The sequence below is a fragment of the Convolutriloba macropyga genome, chromosome 1 (genome assembly GCF_964194025.1).
Source record: "Convolutriloba macropyga chromosome 1, txConMacr16.3, whole genome shotgun sequence".
Lineage (NCBI taxonomy): Eukaryota > Metazoa > Xenacoelomorpha > Acoela > Convolutidae > Convolutriloba > Convolutriloba macropyga.
Window position 1 is genome coordinate 796,610 of NC_134468.1, and position 19,440 is coordinate 816,049.

At 31.8% G+C, this 19,440-nt stretch overlaps 1 protein-coding gene across 2 annotated transcripts in view; it reads left to right on the forward strand.

Moving 5' to 3' along the window:
• The first annotated feature begins 3,065 nt into the window (after nt 1–3,065).
• LOC142355010 (uncharacterized) overlaps nt 3,066–19,440 on the forward strand; it is an 86,321-nt gene continuing 69,946 nt past the window's right edge. The window contains exon 1 of one of the 2 annotated variants that reach the window (XM_075407336.1): nt 3,066–3,568. The gene's annotated coding sequence lies outside the window, so the exon portion shown is untranslated. Of the gene's footprint in view, nt 3,569–3,623; nt 3,881–19,440 lie in introns of those variants that run through there. The other variant, XM_075407431.1, reaches the window with a different exon arrangement.

Sequence of the window (19,440 nt, forward strand, 5' to 3'; positions counted from 1 at the left end):
GAAACGTTTTCGACTAAAAAGCTCGAAAACAAATGTCTATGAAGCATATTGGACCTGTCAATAGTGAGCCTGATATTAATTGTTCTCTTCTGTAATCGATAATTTTTGTAGAAAATAAATACAGCCACTGATTACAATCCGCATGTTTTTGATTTTAGATTTCGACCATCAGACCAAAACTAACCTTGCTATTACTGATAGCACGTTAAAACCATGCAATTGTTCCCAGTTTAATGGATATAGATAATTTGGCATTTCTAACAATTCTAACCCCCAAAAAATCAAAGTAATTGGAGAGGTAAATTTGCCCTCTTTTCAGTTGAAGCAAATTGTGTCAGCAAATTTAGGCGTTCACTTCCGGCAAAATTAAGCAAATTTGACAAACAAAGATTTTTTCTTGCAATTTTCGATGAGACAAAGGCTGATCTTTTTAAAAAAGTAGCAAAAATTTGAGCCAAGAATTAGATGAAAAACTTCATCGGCACTTCTCTATCTTTAGAGAAAAAAATTCACAACACGTTTTTAAAAACATTTTAAACATATTTTAGCAAGAATGACAAAAATAGAGGCAAATATTCCGGAAACTGTGAATGAAAACAACGAAAGTTTGTCTATTGTTCAAAAAAGTTTAAAACTCGTTAACTCACTGAAAAAAGCAACAATCAAAAAACTTTTCTACTTCCATTCTCTAGGTTGGATGGGCTTTCTAATGAAACCATTCAGAGCTCTCTCAGATAAAAAATTGATAGTCCACAATTGACCAAACAAAAATAACCCATTTGAGTATGTTGATCCTCCCCCCACTAAAATGGGTCAGAACAATTATCCATTAATCTTTTATAATTTGCTCATATTATTTTTGCAGTCCAAATAGTAAATTTTTTAGTCGTATAATGTTCTCAGCAGCTCTCTTAAAGCCTTACTAGTCTCTAAGTATACCATCACCGAAACTTTGGTAGAGACAAATTGAAGGTGTGAAGGGCGGTTCTCAGTCTAAAAGTTAGAGCCCCCCCCCCTCCCCCGCTCTCAGTCACCCCTACCCCCAACACCCCACCGTCCACCCTCCTCCACCTGATTATTTAAACCCCCTCTCGTGCAGCCCTGCTAACCCTACCCCCTCATTCCAAAACAACCGATGCCCTTTATTTGCTTTAGAGGCACATGGGTTGAAGAAAATTTACTAAAATGATACCAGTTCAATGCCTTTACCATCAAAGTTGATACTAAAGTCGATCTGCTGTTTTTTTCGTTGGTATTTTTCTACATCTTTAAATTTAATAACTGTTTTTTTTCTATAAGATTTTTGCTGAAAATTTGACCTTGTAGCAATCTTGAACTTTTGAGTGAAAATAAATAATCTGATCACAACTGCATTTGTTGGCTTTTCTGTATACTATTTGCAGCTGTATATCAATAGTTTGATTGACTTTCTTTAAGGTCAATCAACTTTTTGGCTCTGAATTCTACCAAAGACGCTTTTAAAAATCATATTGTGTCAGCCGTTTATCAATGCTTTTGTTGCATGTGAAAAACTCCAGGGTCAAATCAGTCGTATTCAATTATACTTGAGTGAGTTAGCAGGCCGCCTTATTCCTTCAACCATTGATGTAACTTTAAATGGGTGTTTTACATTTTTCTAATACAACCGATTGTTGTGATAGCCGAGAGGTAAGGTGTAGGACTAACACAAGGATTATGGTTCAATCCCCTCTGCCTCCGTGAAGCTGTGATTGTGAAAATCTGCTCTCACTTTACCGTAGCTTCAAATAGTTTCACCAATATTGGCTGCAATGTTGGTTCCACATAAAAATTTCAGACGCAAAATAGTGGCCACAGTCACTCAAAAAGAGCAATTCTGCTCATGAAAATAACTCTTCGAAATGTGGGGAATTATTCAAAAAGAGGGGAGACTGTGGTCTAATGATGTTCCACGATAAGGCAGAAACTCAATTACTTTGAAAATCCAATTTTAGTTGGACGAGTATGATATTTTGTTTGGTTTTAAATCTCGAATGCTTTGCTGTCTATGACCTCCAAAAGTTGAATGGCAGATTTTTGCTTACTTAGGATAAAAGAATAATGAATGGTTTCATTAGTTTACTGTTTATTGTGTTGATGACCTGGAGATTTCTTCTAACGAGAAGTTCAAGTGTTTCTTTTTGAATAATGGATACTGTCGTGGGTAAAGAATTTGTTTGAAATTCAATACATAGCTAAGCTGTACATTGTACTCATAGATGCAGCCTTTTTCGAAGAAAGTCAATTCTGCTGCAGAAATTATTTATTACTCTCAACAATTGACTGTGTCGATTTTTGTTCCTCTTCATAATAAAAATCTATTTCGCCCTTTTTTTTTCTGAATTATTTATAAATGGGCTGTGCAATTTTTTCTAGTATTTTTCATCTCGTGCAGAGGTAGGCATGCAATTCAACCTTATTTGTAATTTGTGTCCTCAGTCTTTTGGTTTGGTTACTTTTTTTTCACTTTCAAATGGACTGATTTGTCACTCTTGTCAAAACAATTTTCTCTAACTCAGTCTATGAACTTCCTTTTCCTGGAGCAATCCTCAAATAATTTATCACCCAGCGTGAAAACTCGTGCCATTGGGAGGAATGGGGAACTAGTTTAACTAGCTTTTAGTTTTTGTGCGGTACATTCGTTCATGCTTTTTCATCGCTCTATCGATTTCAATTATTAACGAATTCGAGGCTCCTAGTAAATTATATGTCTGGATCTCGCATTCTCTGTATGTGAATTTATTAAATAATTGAAAAGAAATCTACGCAGTCCATTCTTTGTTGAGAATTGGATAACTAAATTATAGAGGACTTGGCGGCCACAATTGTATAGAAAGGTTGAATAACCGATCTTCCATTTTCACTTTACTAACAGATTTTCAACTAATGTATACTTGTTAATATTGGTTACTTACACATAGAGTATATACTAAATGTACATATAGCAGAACAGTTGAGTAACTTTCATAAAACCAAGTTATTATCATACTTGACATTGACCATCACAATCATATACTGCCGTACCTTCTGGTATAATTCGCTGCAGTTACAGTTCATTGGCAGAAAGATAGACGGACTAATCAGCTTTTCTAGCGAATATAATTTATTTGCATAACTTTGCAGAGAAGTTGACTAAGTACATACAAACGCAGTTAATGTACCACATTACTCATTTTACCATCGAGGTAACATATTGGGCGGCAAACATCGTATGCTCAACTATTTCTGCCAATTTTAACCTCTTTTTTCACTCCCGTACCGCATTTTATGTTGACAATTGGCAAAATTGCTTTCCCTCACCAAGTTATAACTAAGTAGATATTCGGTTATAGCGGTGTGTGGTAAAATTGTGCGCGTGAATGGTTAATTTGTGTCTACACTGAAAGCGGATATTAATATTGGGAATCAAACAGGAGCCGGGAGCTGAAATCGGTCACAGCGAACATAATACAGAACAGTTTTGTTACAAAAATAACGCAATTTGTTACAAAAGTCGTATTCCTTCTGCAAGTTATCTGTATAGCTGATTGGAAGAGTTTTGCTGTTACAGGTAAGCGACATATTTTTGTTTCTCAATCTTTTCACGCAGTTTACTTTCCTCTTTTGAAATCCATACCACCTTGTAGAAAAAATGGGCAAGATATTTCATATGTTCGTGTGGGTTCACATTGCTTACACATTATCATTTTTCTACCAGACAACATGATATTAGCGTATGTTGTGTGTTCACTGCACCTGAACTGGCCAACTTCAAAGCATTTTTCATAGCTGTTTGATGTAACATGACAATCAGAGCATCCTAATTGTTCCCACAAGCAATGAAGCTATTATTTGCACATAAATCAACATATATTAATTAAAAGTAAGTTACATTACATCATTTTTTGACCAATACAATGCGAAAAGCAACGACAATAGTTGTGGAACTGGCCCATTTTCAATAAAACAAAGTTTTGACAGCCCGAATACAAAGGCGGAAAATAGTTTAGCGCTCAAGTATCAGAAAAAAACCGTGACCGCCAACGTAAAACTGTTTTCGCTTCCAGAACAAATAACGTGTTTGAAATGCTCACATTATAAATGCTCACTGATATTAACCAATTACTGTGATATCGGCAACACTATCGAATTGCATTTTCATTTAATTTCTTCTACCGTAAAGTAATATCTCGTCACAGACATGTTAGTCATAATTCCCATGTGTGTATTATCCTGCCATCTCTCTTTTCGAAACGCAGAAAGTTTTTGTTTATCAAACTTAAATGATTTCGACTGGATTTTACTCGTGTAATTGGTTTGCAAACAAATACATCTTTTCATGTGTGAGCTGTTGCATCTTTGATATGTGTTACATATTATAGCCAAAGTTTGCAAAACACTTGTTATTCTGTGGCTTATTTTTACGCCTCTTATAAAAAAATATCGTTACGGTTGTTCCCACCTATTCGTTAGAGAGTACATCCTATCGTTTTTTGTACTATACACGATTTAAAAGACGTCGAAGAAATTGTTTTCGAAAACGAACAGTCGTTGTCTGACGTTAGAATTGAAATCCGCCTTTACTATATACGGTTTATAAGATGTTGAAAAAATTAGTTTAGGAACTGAACGGTGATTGTCCGACTTGATAATTGAAGTCTGTCTGTCATTTAAGGAATTCACATCGTAGTAGTGTGTGTTTCTCCGTTTGACTCCACGACGCAAGGACGCATCGGCCGTCCAACCTGGAGTGAGAAATTCATCGCTCGCTCGCTGTTTCACATCTCACCGTTCGTGCTTCGCACTCACTCTCGCTCAGAATTCCCACACCAACTTGAACAACCTCACCGTCCTCACATCATGAAGTCAAAGCGAAGAAACACACACTACTTGCCTGACCGGCGGGCTAGCTACGCACACTAAAAATAATACAAACAGATTCATAATTGAATATATATGTTCACATAATTATAAAAATAATTGAATGAATATGTTCACATAATGATGAAATATAGTTTTATAATTGAATGAATATGTTCACATAATGATAAAAAAATAGAATCGTAAGCAAAATAGTTCGAATGCCTGTGTATCCACACTTTGGCAAACACATAATTTTTGAAAAGTAAGCGTAGAGTAATTAAAACGAAATCAGTTTCTTTTTAATTGCTCTGTTTACAAAAACATTTACGCTTGAGTGATTTTAATTATGTTAATTATTGCCTGAATGAACACAAAATTTCTCCAACACTACTGCGAATTGGAAACTCTGGTTTTCACCATTATAACTAACGCATTCATACGAGTAAAATGAAATGTCGATGATCGAAATCCATTCAGTATTTCAAAAGTTTGGTTTTAGGTGTATTGTTTACTATTTCTCAGAAATAGCCGTATAAAAAACATCAAAATGTGCTCAGTTTTTGGATAATTTCTCCATGAATATTTACCCGATTGACTTCAAACAAAGTCCGAAATAACGTACACAAAATCCCAGATAAAATTTTGAAAAATTATGGAAAAAATATTCAGGGAAAAATCTGGGAAAATCTGGGAAAACATGGAAAAGTTTTTAGGAAAGTTTGAAACTAATTGTGTGTGATATATCTTTGGAAAGCTGAGGCTTTGTAGAGTTAGGAAATAACATCAATAATACTTTCATTAATTGCAAGGTAAATTTTCAATTACAATTTCATATTCATCGAATAATTGTCTTGGTCTCCAACACCTACAATAAACGCATACAATCATATGTCTTAAACAATAAGGGCAGATAATTCGGTTATCCATTTATTAGTAACAAATAGAATATCTCCTATATAACTTCTAACTTCATCAGGAATATCTTTACTTTTTAATGTTCTTTCATTAATATATATATTCAAAATCTGACTATCTTTGCGTAAAACTTCTGAAGCATAAAAGTAAGCATTTACATTTTCTGCAATAGCTTTTATAACAACTTCTTTATCATTTTTTAATTCATCACTAGCATATTTCAAAGAAAATCCACATCTATTAACAGCTTCCATAACAATCTCTCTATCATTTCTCAATTCATAACTAGCAAAACATAAATTATTAGGACTATGCCTTATAGCTTCCATCACAAGCTCTTTATCATTTCTCAATTCATAACTAGCATATTCTAACAACCAATTATTAGAATTAATAACACTCATCATAAATTCTTTATCACTTTTTAAATCATCACTCACTGATTCAAAAGCATATTCAGAATTCTTAATAGCTATCTTTATAATCTCTCTATCATTTTTTAGATTATCACTAGCAAATTTCAAAGAAATTCCACTTGATTTAACAGCACTCATCACAACTTCCTTATCATTTTTTAGATTATCACTAGCATATTTTAAATTATTTCCAGAAAATTCAACACACATCATTACAACTTCTTTATCATTTTTCAAATTATCATCTACATAATTTAAAACACAAAATTGATCAAATGTTGGAACACCTTTAACTGTTAAAAGATGTATAATTTCTTTCTTATCAGTTATCATTTATTAGAGAAGAAATTATTCAAATAACGTTTTCATAGTGTTTAATTCATCAATCATATTTCTATTAGAGTCAGGATTTAATTTATTTTTTTAAAGAAACTCATCTCTAAAATTCACATTATTATAATAACATGCAGTTTCATAGATTAAGTGATTTACCAAAATTTTATTAGATAATATAATACTAGGAGTAGTTTTCACAGCTGCAAGAACGACTGTCTCATCTTGTTGTAGTCTGCTACTAGCATAATCTATAAGCACTCCACTATATTCAATCGCTTTCAAAACAACTTCCTTATCATCTTTTAATTCATCACTTGCAAATTCGAACCATGCACAATTTCTATCAATTAGCTTTAACATTAAATCTTTATCAAAAATTATATCTACTTCATCATCGTTCTCGAGCATATTTAAATAATATTTAATTATTGTTTCTTCTTTTGAATATGTAAAATTACTTCGCTCATATGGATCTTCAATTTCTAATGAATAGTCATTTAAACATTTTTCAGATATCTCACAAATATTAACAAAATCAATAAATTTTCGATTTATAGGAGAAGTACAATTCGAATTAAGCCACTCAACTAAACATTTCTCTTCATACATATAGCCATCACTACACATAACAGGATTTCTGATTCCAATACTATTGATAGGACACTTCGGTACCATTTATATATAAACAATTATTTGAATTAAACACAGTTGGGAATAAAATTGTAGCGATTAAATTTGAAATCGATAGCAATACTAATAGCACAGATATCAAATATACAGCTAATCTGAAATTGTAAAATTCGTTATCAGTTTGAAAGATTATTTATACTTGATAAATTGCTCTTAATCTTTCACTTGCACAACCAATCATTCTTTTATCCAATTCAACAACAATTTCAAATATTTCATCATCATCCTTCAATTTTTTGTTAAGATGTTGATAATTTTTAGGATTAATTTGAACTGATAACATTGCAACTGATTTATTATTACGCATAATTTTACTCAATAAGTTAAAAGAACCACCATTTTCTATAAAAATCTTAGCTAAGTCTATATTTGTTTTCAAATTTGGAGAAGTATATTTATACGTATTAGGTTCCATTTCAACACACTCTTTAATTAATTCATAGTTATCCCTTACTTTTTCAGTTGCATAATAGATATTCCACAGGTCTTTTATGATTGCAATTTTAGCTTTATCTACATTGACTAATACTTTTTCTCTATTAAACCCAATTTTGTTGAAACCTTCTTTATCGAAACCATCTCTATCGAAACCTTCTTTGTTGAAACCAAGATTATTAAATCCATTTTTATCAAAACCTTCTATGTCAAAACCATATTGATTATAACCTGAAGAATTATATATTATTATTGATGTGTTATTTCTACTTTCTTTTTCGAATCGTACTATATTATCATCAGTTCTTTCCAAAGGTAACCAAAATGTGATTTTTTCTCTGGTTATAGGACTTTTAAAATTTAGCCCATCAAAATATATTCGGTGGTATAAATAACCATCGGAACAATATAAAACATCAACGTTTAGGTTTTCTAAACATACAGGACACTCAACAATTTTCACTTCCATTTATAATTAAAATAAATTATTCAAATATAAATGGATAAGAAATTATCTCCAAAATCTCCTGTACGAGTAGTAATATCAGGACCATCAGGGTGTGGCAAAACTTGCTTACTAACAAAATTGATAACTGAAATAATTAATGATTTCACTGAAATATATATTTATTCACCATCGATTCATCAAGATATGTATCAAAAACTAATAGAATGTTTCGAACAAAAAATACCCCCGAAATCAATATCTAAAATATTAAAAAACAAAAAAACTATTGAAGATTGTCTTGGTGATGAACTCTCTGACATTGAAATATTTGTTCATGAAAATATTGATGAATTAAAAGATCCAACAGAATATCAAGGTGAATCCACAGTTATTATTTTAGACGATCTGAACGACAGAGAAATGAATGATGACCGAGTAAAAGCGTTATTCAAAAGAGGTCGCCATAACAATATAGCTGTTTTCATAATCAGTCAAGATTATTATGAATTACCAAAACAAACAATAAGAGAAAACAGTAATGTATTTCACTTATTCAGACCAAATAATAGCAGGAATGTCCTAAATTTATTCCAAGATAAAGCTAGCATGGATATGACTCTCGGTGAATTCAAATGATTAGCTAATAGCTGTTGGCAAACTAATTTTCAACCACTAACAATTGATATGAAGATAAATGGGTTGGAAGATATCGATTAGGATTAGATTCTATTTTTGTTCCAATGACTGATCCATTTTGAAATTATAAATGAGTGTTTACCCAAATGTAACTGAAGAAGACTTAGCCTCAATAGAAAAATTAGCTAATCAACAGAAAAATTAAAAAGCAAGAAAAATTAAGAATAGGATATTCAAACAAACATATAATCAAAAATTAGCAGAAACATTCGAACCCATAACTAATAAAATTGATGAGGTAGTTGATGCAACAAAAGATTTAGAATTACCAAATGTTGTGAATAATTTTGTAATAGAATCTCCACCTAGTGTAACAATAAGTCAAAGCTTAATGATAACACTAGGTTCGATGCTCAAATCTAGAAACATGTTTAAGGTAGAAAATGCTAGAGGAGGTCGATATACGTTTAATGGTGTTTATGCCACTCCTATGGGGGGAAATAATGTAAAAATTGGAAAAAATATCTATGATCTAACACCAGAAATTCAAAAAGCTCTAACCCAAACAAACTATAATTTCAATAATATGAGTGATAATGATATCCTTGAGATTAGTAACATTCTGCATGAATTTAATTATAATCCAAATACTGATAAACCATCTAAACAACGAGATTATATAAAAAACGAACTTCAATCACGAGTAAAAAAGATTTTAAATCCCCCAATACCAACATTAGTAAGTGGGGAATCTGATGAATATGAATCTTTAGAATCAGATTTAGAAGGCAATGGAACAAAGACAATAGTAGTGCCATCAGATTCCGATGAGATATGGACTAGATTACAAGTTCTACTAGGATTAAAATTAGCAGGTCATACTGATACTTTAATAGAAGCTTCACAATTGTTAGATGCTTTATTCAAAAAAGGTGAAATTAAAACAGAACAACAATATAGAAATGCTATTGATAAATTTACTACTAAATAAATGGAGCTATCTAATAAAACACTAGATCAAATAGCTTTCAATACTAGAGCAAAAATTGAGGAGCATATGCTAATTGTAATGGATAAGTCAACTCATGAGATTAATCTAGACGAACCACTTCAAACTAATAACAAACAATTCAAAATAGCAATTACATTTCTAACTGGTTATAATGGTTTTTTCAATATTACAGAAGCAAATAACAAATTTTTTTATATTACCCCAGAAAAAATGATTGTTGATATTGAGATTCCGAAAGGTGCTTATGAGTTGGAAGCAATAGACTTAGAAATAAAACGATTAATGGTTTCAAACGGAGATTCTGATGGTGAAACATTTCCAATTACAATTAAACCTAATTTCAACACACAGGAGTCTATAATTGAAATTGAAGATGGATGGGAAATAGATTTTACCTATGCTGGAACAATTAGAACTCTTCTAGGATTCGACGCAAGAGTAGTTAGTGAAAATTATAATTTATCTGACCATCTTGTTGATATAATATCTTTCGATAACATTTTTGTTGAATGTGATATTGCTCAAGGTATGATTATTAATGGAAAAAGAACTCGTGTAATTCATAACTCTACTATGGATTAAAATCCAGGTTATAAATATATTGAAAAATTTAGAGGTGGAATAATGTGGTTTATGATGGAAAGTAAAGATTTTATATCTGCAATCAATTTTAAATTACGAAATGAAAATGGAAACTTAGTTTCTTTTAATGGTCAATCTATTACTTTTCGATTATCAATTAAGGAATTATAGTTTCATCATTTTTGGTTAAGTAAATGCCAAAAACTTTAATAAAAAGACCCAACTTAAATACTTCAAAATTTAAAAGTCTTAAAGAACAACCTAAAACCATAGATAACAAAGATAAACTAAAAAAATTCAAGGAAAAATTACTCTCTGGTTAGGATTTCTTAAAATTTACTAATCGATTTTCAGAAAGTAAATGAGCATCGAAGACTTTCAACTAATTGACGAAACAATTATCGACACATCGATAGTTAAAAGAGACTACACAAAAATATATCACCAACATAGAGCTAATCTCAAGGAATCTGATCAAAATGTTGAATTCATTTGGGGTGAAAATAATAACTATCATCAAAATGGAAATGCTTATCTTCAATATGATATAACAGTTAGGAGAAACGATAATGCAAATTTTGCTGATGCTAATGATATTAGATTAGTTAACAATGCCTTTGCATCTAAATGCTTACTTTTATGCTTCAGAATTTCTACGCAAAGATAGTTAGATTTTGAATATATATATATATATATATATATATAAAAGAAAGAACATTAAAAAGTAAAGATATTCTTGATGAAGTTAGAAGTTATATAGGAGATATTCTATTTGTTACTAATAAATGGATAACCGAATTATCTGCCCTTATTGTTTAAGACATATGATTGTATGCGTTTATTGTAGGTGTTGGAGACCAAGACAATTATTCGATGAATATGAAATTGTAATTGAAAATTTACCTTGCAATTAATGAAAGTATTATTGATGTTATTTCCTAACTCTACAAAGCCTCAGCTTTCCAAAGATATATCACACACAATTAGTTTCAAATTTTCCTAAAAACTTTTCCATGTTTTCCCAGATTTTCCCACATTTTTCCCTGAATGTTTTTTCCATAATTTTTCATAATTTTGTTTGGGATTTTGTGTACGTTATTTCGGACTTTGTTTGAAGTCAATCGGGTAAATATTCATGGAGAAATTATCCAAAAACTGAGCACATTTTGATGTTTTTTATACGGCTATTTCTGAGAAATAGTAAACAATACACCTAAAACCAAACTTTTGAAATACTGAATGGATTTCGATCATCAACATTTCATTTTACTCGTATGAATGCGTTAGTTATAATGGTGAAAACCAGAGTTTCCAATTCGCAGTAGTGTTGGAGATAATTTTTGGAAATTTTGTGTTCATTCAGGCGATAATTAACATAATTAAAATCACTCAAGCGTAAATGTTTTTGTAAACAGAGCAATTAAAAAGAAACTGATTTCGATTGAATTACTCTACGCTTACTTTTCAAAAATTATGTGTTTGCCAAAGTGTGGATACACAGGCATTCGAACTATTTTGCTTACGATTCTATTTTTTTTATCATTATGTGAACATATTCATTCAATTATAAAACTATATTTCATCATTATGTGAACATATTCATTCAATTATTTTTATCATCATACGAACATATATATTCAATTATGAATCTATTTGTATTATTTTTAGTGTGCGTAGCTAGCCCGCCGGTCAGGCAAGTAGTGTGTGTTTCTTCGCTTTGACTTCATGATGTGAGGACGGTGAGGTTGTTCACGTTGGTGTGGGAATTTTGAGCGAGAGTGAGTGCGAAGCACGAACGGTGAGATGTGAAACAGCGAGCGAGCGATGAATTTCTCACTCCAGGTTGGATGGCCGATGCGTCCTTGCGTCTTGGAGTCAAACGGAGAAACACACACTACTTAGGCTCATATAGAAAGCAATCTGGTAGCCTTATCGTTGCAATAGATGGGTTTAAGTTTTTTTGTTCCGACCCCACTTGTGGGGGGGGAGGAACTATATACTCAAATGGGTTTTTTTTGTTCAGTCAATTTTGACCGATCGATATATTCATCGTAGAGAATTGTGAGTGGTATCATTAAAAAGCTCGTCCAGCGTAGATTTCGAAATTAAAAAGATTTTATTGAATTTCCTTTTTTTCGAGGAGCTATCGAGGATTGAAGTTTTGTGTGAACATGTGATTTTTTGTTCACTTTTAGCGTAATTAATGTGTAATTTAGTGTAATTGTTCAAATTAAGATAAATTTTGTAATTTTATAAATTACAAAAATTTTATAAAATTTTGATTCAGAATTACATTTCAAGCAACAAAAAGAATCAATATTGAGTTCCTAATAGACGAAAGGCGATAAAAAAATAGTTCTGGTCACATAGGGAAGATTACTATCAAAAAATTATCGAATTCTATTTGAGAGCTTTTTTTAAAAAAAATCGTATTTTTGTTGTTTTCTTATGTCACATAGAGACTACTCACTTTTCATCCCAAGGTTCCGTTAATGATAAACCTGATTCACAGACTAATGAAGCCCAATGAACAAAAATTTCGTTTTCAAAGATTCGCTCGTATTTTTTTTTGGCTACGACTCTGAAGTTTAAATGAAATTTTGATTTTTTTGACGTTTTACTAAATTGGAGATCCATGGCATAAACTCGTTGCCTAAAAGTGCAATAGTTTTCTTGATGAGCATTAAGAGAACCTATCTAGAGCTTTGAGTGGACAGCTAATGGCTGTTAAATCTTTAAAAAGGATTTTTCGAGAATTTTTTTTTAACGTTAACCAATCATAAACTATTTTCGTGACTTTTAAGTCAACTTCAGTAATGACACGACCCCCTTATTTTCTACTGCAACCAAAATTGATCTGGTTAGCGGTTTTATCTTCTTATTATCTGTTATATGACTTCAATGATATAAAATTTCGAAATTAAAAAAAATAGGATTTTTTGTTTTATTGGTCCCTTTTGAAATCTTATCACATTCTCCTGATGTTAATATATCCCATTGGCTAAGAGAATTTTTTCAAGGGATATGGGACAAAGTTTTCAGAGAAAAGTTTATTGTTTAAATGGCTTCGACACTTTCTTTGCGTACTTTTCCACTGAACTTTTTCTTTTTGCCGTTATTTGTGGCTGTTAAAACTTTAAAAATGATTTTCCGAGAAATTTTTAAAATTAAATGATCTTAACCTTTAGAACGTGAACTGCAAGTCAGACTCAGTTATGACCGTACCTTTCTTTTCTAATCCAACCATTATTAATCTAGTTAGCGGTTTTGTGTTCTAACTATTGGTGTTATGACTTCGATGCACGAATTTTTATAAATTTTTAAAAATTTTTTGATCTCTTTTTCTTAATTCTAATTCTTTTTGTTATATTACACACATTATCTTAATTTTGATAGTTTCATGGGCTTAGAGATGACGACATCTCTTGTGTATCAGACAAAAAGTTTTCAGAGAAAAGCTCGTTTAAAGGGCTTCGACACTCCTCGCGCTTTGTTTTTTGCCTGTGTTTTTTGATGTTTTCATAATCAATAACTTTTTGTAAGATCTTATTGATGCGTTAAGAACGCCAAACTTTCGATTTTTTTGTTGTTCCACCGAGGCATGACTTAGCGTATTTATTAGCTCCCATTGAAGGCTATTGAATTTAATGGCGTTGTTTTTACGGTTTTTCTCAAAAAAATTTCGTTGTTTTAATGTGTTTGTTCAGTTTTGTTGATTTAATGCAGTCAAATTGTTCAAAAAAGAATCCCATTGCTGTAAGAAAAAATTTGAAATTGGAAAAGTTTTAACTAAAAAATCATTTTTTAATGGCTTCGAGACTTTCCTCGCTCAATGTTTTTTTGAATTTGCTGTGTTAGCCTGTTTTTTTTATTCGTTAGGTAGCCGTAAAATGCTGACCGGTCTCAAAAGCTTGTAATTGAGGATTTATTGGATAAGGTTACCCGATGAAGACTGTTTATAGCGATTAGTCTTCATGTTTATAATATACATTTTTGAGATTTTCAATTCTTTCAGTTTTTGTTGTTGTTTTCATTAACTTGTAACATGTTCTCATCATCGAGAGGTCCCATGTATTTTAAAAATTAACATGTTTACCGATATTATGACGTAACTAATGTTTTGTTTGTTAGACAATGTGTTATCATAAAATGTTATGTGAGTTTGTTTTCTTTTTCTCTTCCTTTAGCACAATCGCGTAATAACAGATCCCAATGATTTTCAAATGTGGCCCCATTGAACTTATTTATTCCTTCAGTATATATTTAGCTGAATTATCATAGATGGAAACTGAAATAAAAATACATAATAATTCAGATAATAGCTTGTGATTTTAATGGCTTCACTAATTTGTGTTTTCGCAATGTTTGTAATTTTTCTGCATCTATAGTCGGTTCCTATGGCTTAGTCTAATCAAAGACAGGTCCTATTGGTTTCATCAAGATTCTTTAGTAAATTTATTGACGATTAATTCGTTGAAAGCTATTGATTTTTGAGACTTGAAATTATTCGGTTTAAAAAATGTTAATTGATCTTTGAATTTCGCCTAATTATTTTTTTTGTAGAATTGTTACCTAGTCTCATTAAGAAAAAATCCATCTGCTGTGTAGTTAGGAAAAATTAAATTTGTGTAGTTAGTAGGATTTTGTCTAATTGTAATGTGACGTTGTTACCAGGTGCTTTTAAAATTAGATATTGAATTTTTGACGTGAAACTTTTGTTTTTGCTTTTTTGTAGTTGTTGTTTTTTTTCTCGTAACATTTTCGATGCAGATATCGTTTTAATGAGGCATGGCATTATTTAACTCAATTATTAGTTTGGTTGTGTAACGGTTTTTTTGAACTCAACTCTCTACTTTTGATTATCGCTTTGTCAAAAATGTAAGTCAAAAGACAGTTAATTCAAAAATGTAGATGAGCGCGGGTCGGAACATCATGGGCGAACGCACATTAACGAGCCTCCTTGTTATCCTCTCTTTGTAATGGGTTGGGGGCTGTTTTTGTTCTTAAACGTCGCTAACGAGTTGAGTTGACAACGAGTCTACAAATAGTTTCTAATCTTATAGGTGATAAAATCGGCATATTACCCACCCAACTTGCTTTTTCTAGCATTTTTAACATTAGCAGTGATAAAAATTCGAAGTGTATCTTTTATTTCCCCCAAAAAGAGGGTCTAGCATTTGGCAGGAGCCCACACGACTATCCTGCTTAATATTGTACAGTACCCGCGTATACTAAGAAAGAGGTTACTTATTTCTAGGATGTCTGTGGTATCGTTTGTCTTGACTTGTTGCCCCTCTTTTTTCGGTGAAATCTCGCCACACGGAATAAAAGTAACGCAGTCTGGGATTAAGCATTATGCAGGTTAGAGTGGTGCTGTCCGTCTGTTGTCTGGTGATTACTCTTGTTGCTCCACGAACGCGGAATAAGATTATCGTTTTCATATAATTGCAGCTAAAATGATCTAAAGGTAGCAAGTCTGATATTTTGGTACAATTTATGAAGCTTGAACAATCTGTGAAAGTATGAAAATTTACATATATGTACTTACAGATATAGAAAAAAAAGACATTAGAATACTTATAACGTAATTTTGAAACAATTTTTTGCCGTTTTGTAAGACTCCTTGCAGTTTTTTGCACTCAAGAATTTGCTCTTCTTAGTCGTGGAGGTTTTAATAATATCTACAGGTAAGATTGGCAGGTTCATTATCGATCATTAGTAATGATGTGAATTTTGATATCAAATTCGGAACCCGTAATAACTATACCGTGGAAAAAAATAATCAATTAAGATAGTTTTCTCAAATTAAAGCGTAGAATTATCAATATATCACATCTCCGTTATTTTTTGGGCCTCTTTGTTTCATTGTTGGGCTAATTTCACCAGGTTTATAAGTCTGCTTTATTTGTGTACCCGAAATGGTCGCAGGATTCAATTATTTGAAGCTTCTCCAGTAGAAATGGATGAAACCACCACTTACAAGTTGAATTTAATGGTCTCAACTTGTTAACCAGGAGAATGCTCATCAGTAGATTCGTTTTTATGCCTTAGATTAAGGATCGAGCTGTCAAAACCTAATATGTAGCGCTGTTAATTAATTTTTTTGAGCAGATGAACGTTTCTTAAGCTAATTTTTTTTAGCTTTGGATAGCACAAATGGGTGCTTTTTGGCTCTGATTAGCAGACAACCTAATGCAATGCAAAAGCTCAGTGAGCAAAGTTAATGGTTCCAGTAGACTTTGAATGGTTATCGCGCAAGACCTCGAGAGAACCTTTGGAGACCTTGCATCATCTTGCAGGATTTTCCAAAATCCTGTGTAAGAATATCTTTGAGCATAGTGGGCACAAGTCAAGAAGTTTGAATTCTTTTTTGAAATATAAAAGCGAGTTTTTACAGCCAATAAAGTAACTTTGTTATTTTTTTACAGTATAGACTCTACTTCTCTTTGAATTAGGAGTACATAAAATATGCGAATGAAACAAAATGTACGGAAAGCTAAAAACAGAAATAATTATATTACAGATTTCGAGCTGTTAAAATTTTTGTTGATGAAAATTTAAATGAAATGCGTAGTTGTGTATATCCCAAAAAGTAAATGAAGTATCACATTTTTAAAAGCGTTAGCGCAATTTGAAATAAGATGCAAAAATTATGACCATTGAGATTAGAAATCAACAGGAACCAGCTCGCAAGAATCTTGCAATAAAATTGTTTGTGTTGCAAGGAGATAAAGCAAGATAGTCAAAAAATTTCAGGCTTGTTATATTTTTTTCTGCGCAAATTCATAATTAATTTAGAGATTTAGGAATTATCTTCTTTTTCATGATGTTGGTTAAGTTTTTTTTGTAAAGGCTATTGCGAACCCTGATTTAGACTGACTATAATTCAGTCAAAAGCAAATTTCAAATACTTTTTTCTCAACTGTTTTTAGTTAGGTACATCCAAATGATTCCACTCGTGTTTCTCGTCTTTGAGTTTTTGATGAAAAAAAAACAAAACAAAAGATCAGGTTAGTATATGGTTCTTTCCCTCGTTACATGAGCAAAACTACTTTTCAAATCCGATTATTGCCCCGCAGGTTAATTAATCAAAGAGGTGAATTAAGGATCGAGCTGTCAAAATCTAATATGTAGCGCTATTATTTAATTTTTTGGTTGTGCAGATGAACGTTTCTTAAGCTAATTTTTTTAGCTTTGGTTAGCACAAATGGGTGCTTTTTGGCTCTGATTAGCAGACAACCTAATGCAATGCAAAAGCTCAGTGAGCAAAGTTAATGGTTCCAGTAGACTTTGAATGGCTATCGCGCAAGACCTCGAAGGAACCTTAAGAGACCTTGCATCGTCTTGCAGGATTTTCCAAAATCCTGTGTAAATACATATTAACTGAATATCTTTGAGCATAGTGAACACAAGCCAAGAAGTGTGAATTCTTTTTTGAAATATAAAAGCGAGTTTTTACAGCCAATAAAGTAACTTTGTTTTTTTTTTACAGTATAGACTCTACTTCTCTTTGAATTAGGAGTACATAAAATATGCGAATGAAACAAAATGTACGGAAAGCTAAAAACAGAAATAATTATATTACAGATTTCGAGCTGTTAAAATTTTTGTTGATGAAAGTTTAAATGAAACGTGTAGTTGTGTATATCCCAAAAAGTAAATGAAGTATCACATTTTTAAAAGCGTTAGCGCAATTAGAAATAAGATGCAAAATTTATGACCATTGAGATTAGAAATCAACAGGAACCAGCTCGCAAGAGTCTTGCAATAAAATTGTTTGTGTTGCAAGGAGATAAAGCAAGATAGTCAAAAAACTTCAGGCTTGTTATATTTTTTTCTGCGCAAATTCATAATTAATATAGAGATTTAGGATTTATCTTCTTTTTCAAGATGTTGGTTAAGTTTTGTTTTGTAAAGGCTATTGCGAACCCTGATTTAGACTGACTATAATGCAGTCAAAAGAAAATTTCAAATACTTTTTTCTCATCTGTTTTTAGATAGGTACATCCAAATGATTCCACTCGTGTTTCTCGTCTTTGAGTTTTTGATGAAAAAAAAACAAAACAAAAAATCTCGTTAGTATATGGTTCTTTCCCTCGTTACATGAGCAAAACTACTTTTCAAATCCGATTATTGCCCCGCAGGTTAGTTAATCAAAGAGGTGAATTAAGGATCGAGCGGTCAAAATCTAATATGTAGCGCTATTATTTAATTTTTTGTTGTGCAGATGAACGTTTCTTAAGCTAATTTTTTTAGCTTTGGTTAGCACAAATGGGTGCTTTTTGGCTCTGATTAGCAGACAACCTAATGCAATGCAAAAGCTCAGTGAGCAAAGTTAATGGTTCCAGTAGACTTTGAATGGCTATCGCGCAAGACCTCGAAGGAACCTTAAGAGACCTTGCATCATCTTGCAGGATTTTCCAAAATCCTGTGTAATTACATATTAACTGAATATTTTTGAGCATAGTGGGCACAAGTCAAGAAGTGTGAATTCTTTTTTGAAATATAAAAGCGAGTTTTTACAGCCAATAAAGTAACTTTGTTAATTTTTTACAGTACAGACTCTACTTCTCTTTGAGTTAGGAGTACAAAAAATATGCGAATGAAACAAAATGTACGGAAAGCTAAAAACAGAGAAATAATTATATTACAGATTTCGAGCTGTTAAAATTTTTGTTGATGAAAATTTAAATGAAACGCGTAGTTGTGTATATCCCAAAAAGTAAATGAAGTATCACATTTTTAAAAGCGTTAGCGCAATTTGAAATGAGATGCAAAAACTATGACCATTGAGATTAGCAATCAACAGGAACCAGCTCGCAAGAGTCTTGCAATAAAATGGTTTGTGTTGCAAGAAGATAAAGCAAGATAGTCAAAAAACTTCAGGCTTGTTATATTTTTTTTCTGCGCAAATTCATAATTAATATAGAGATTTAGGAATTATCTTCTTTTTCAAGATGTTGGATAAGTTTTGTTTTGTAAAGGCTATTGCGAACCATGATTTAGACTGACTATAATGCAGTCAAAAGCAAATTTCAAATACTTTTTTCTCAACTGTTTTTAGATAGGTACATCCAAATGATTCCACTCGTGTTTCTCGTCTTTGAGTC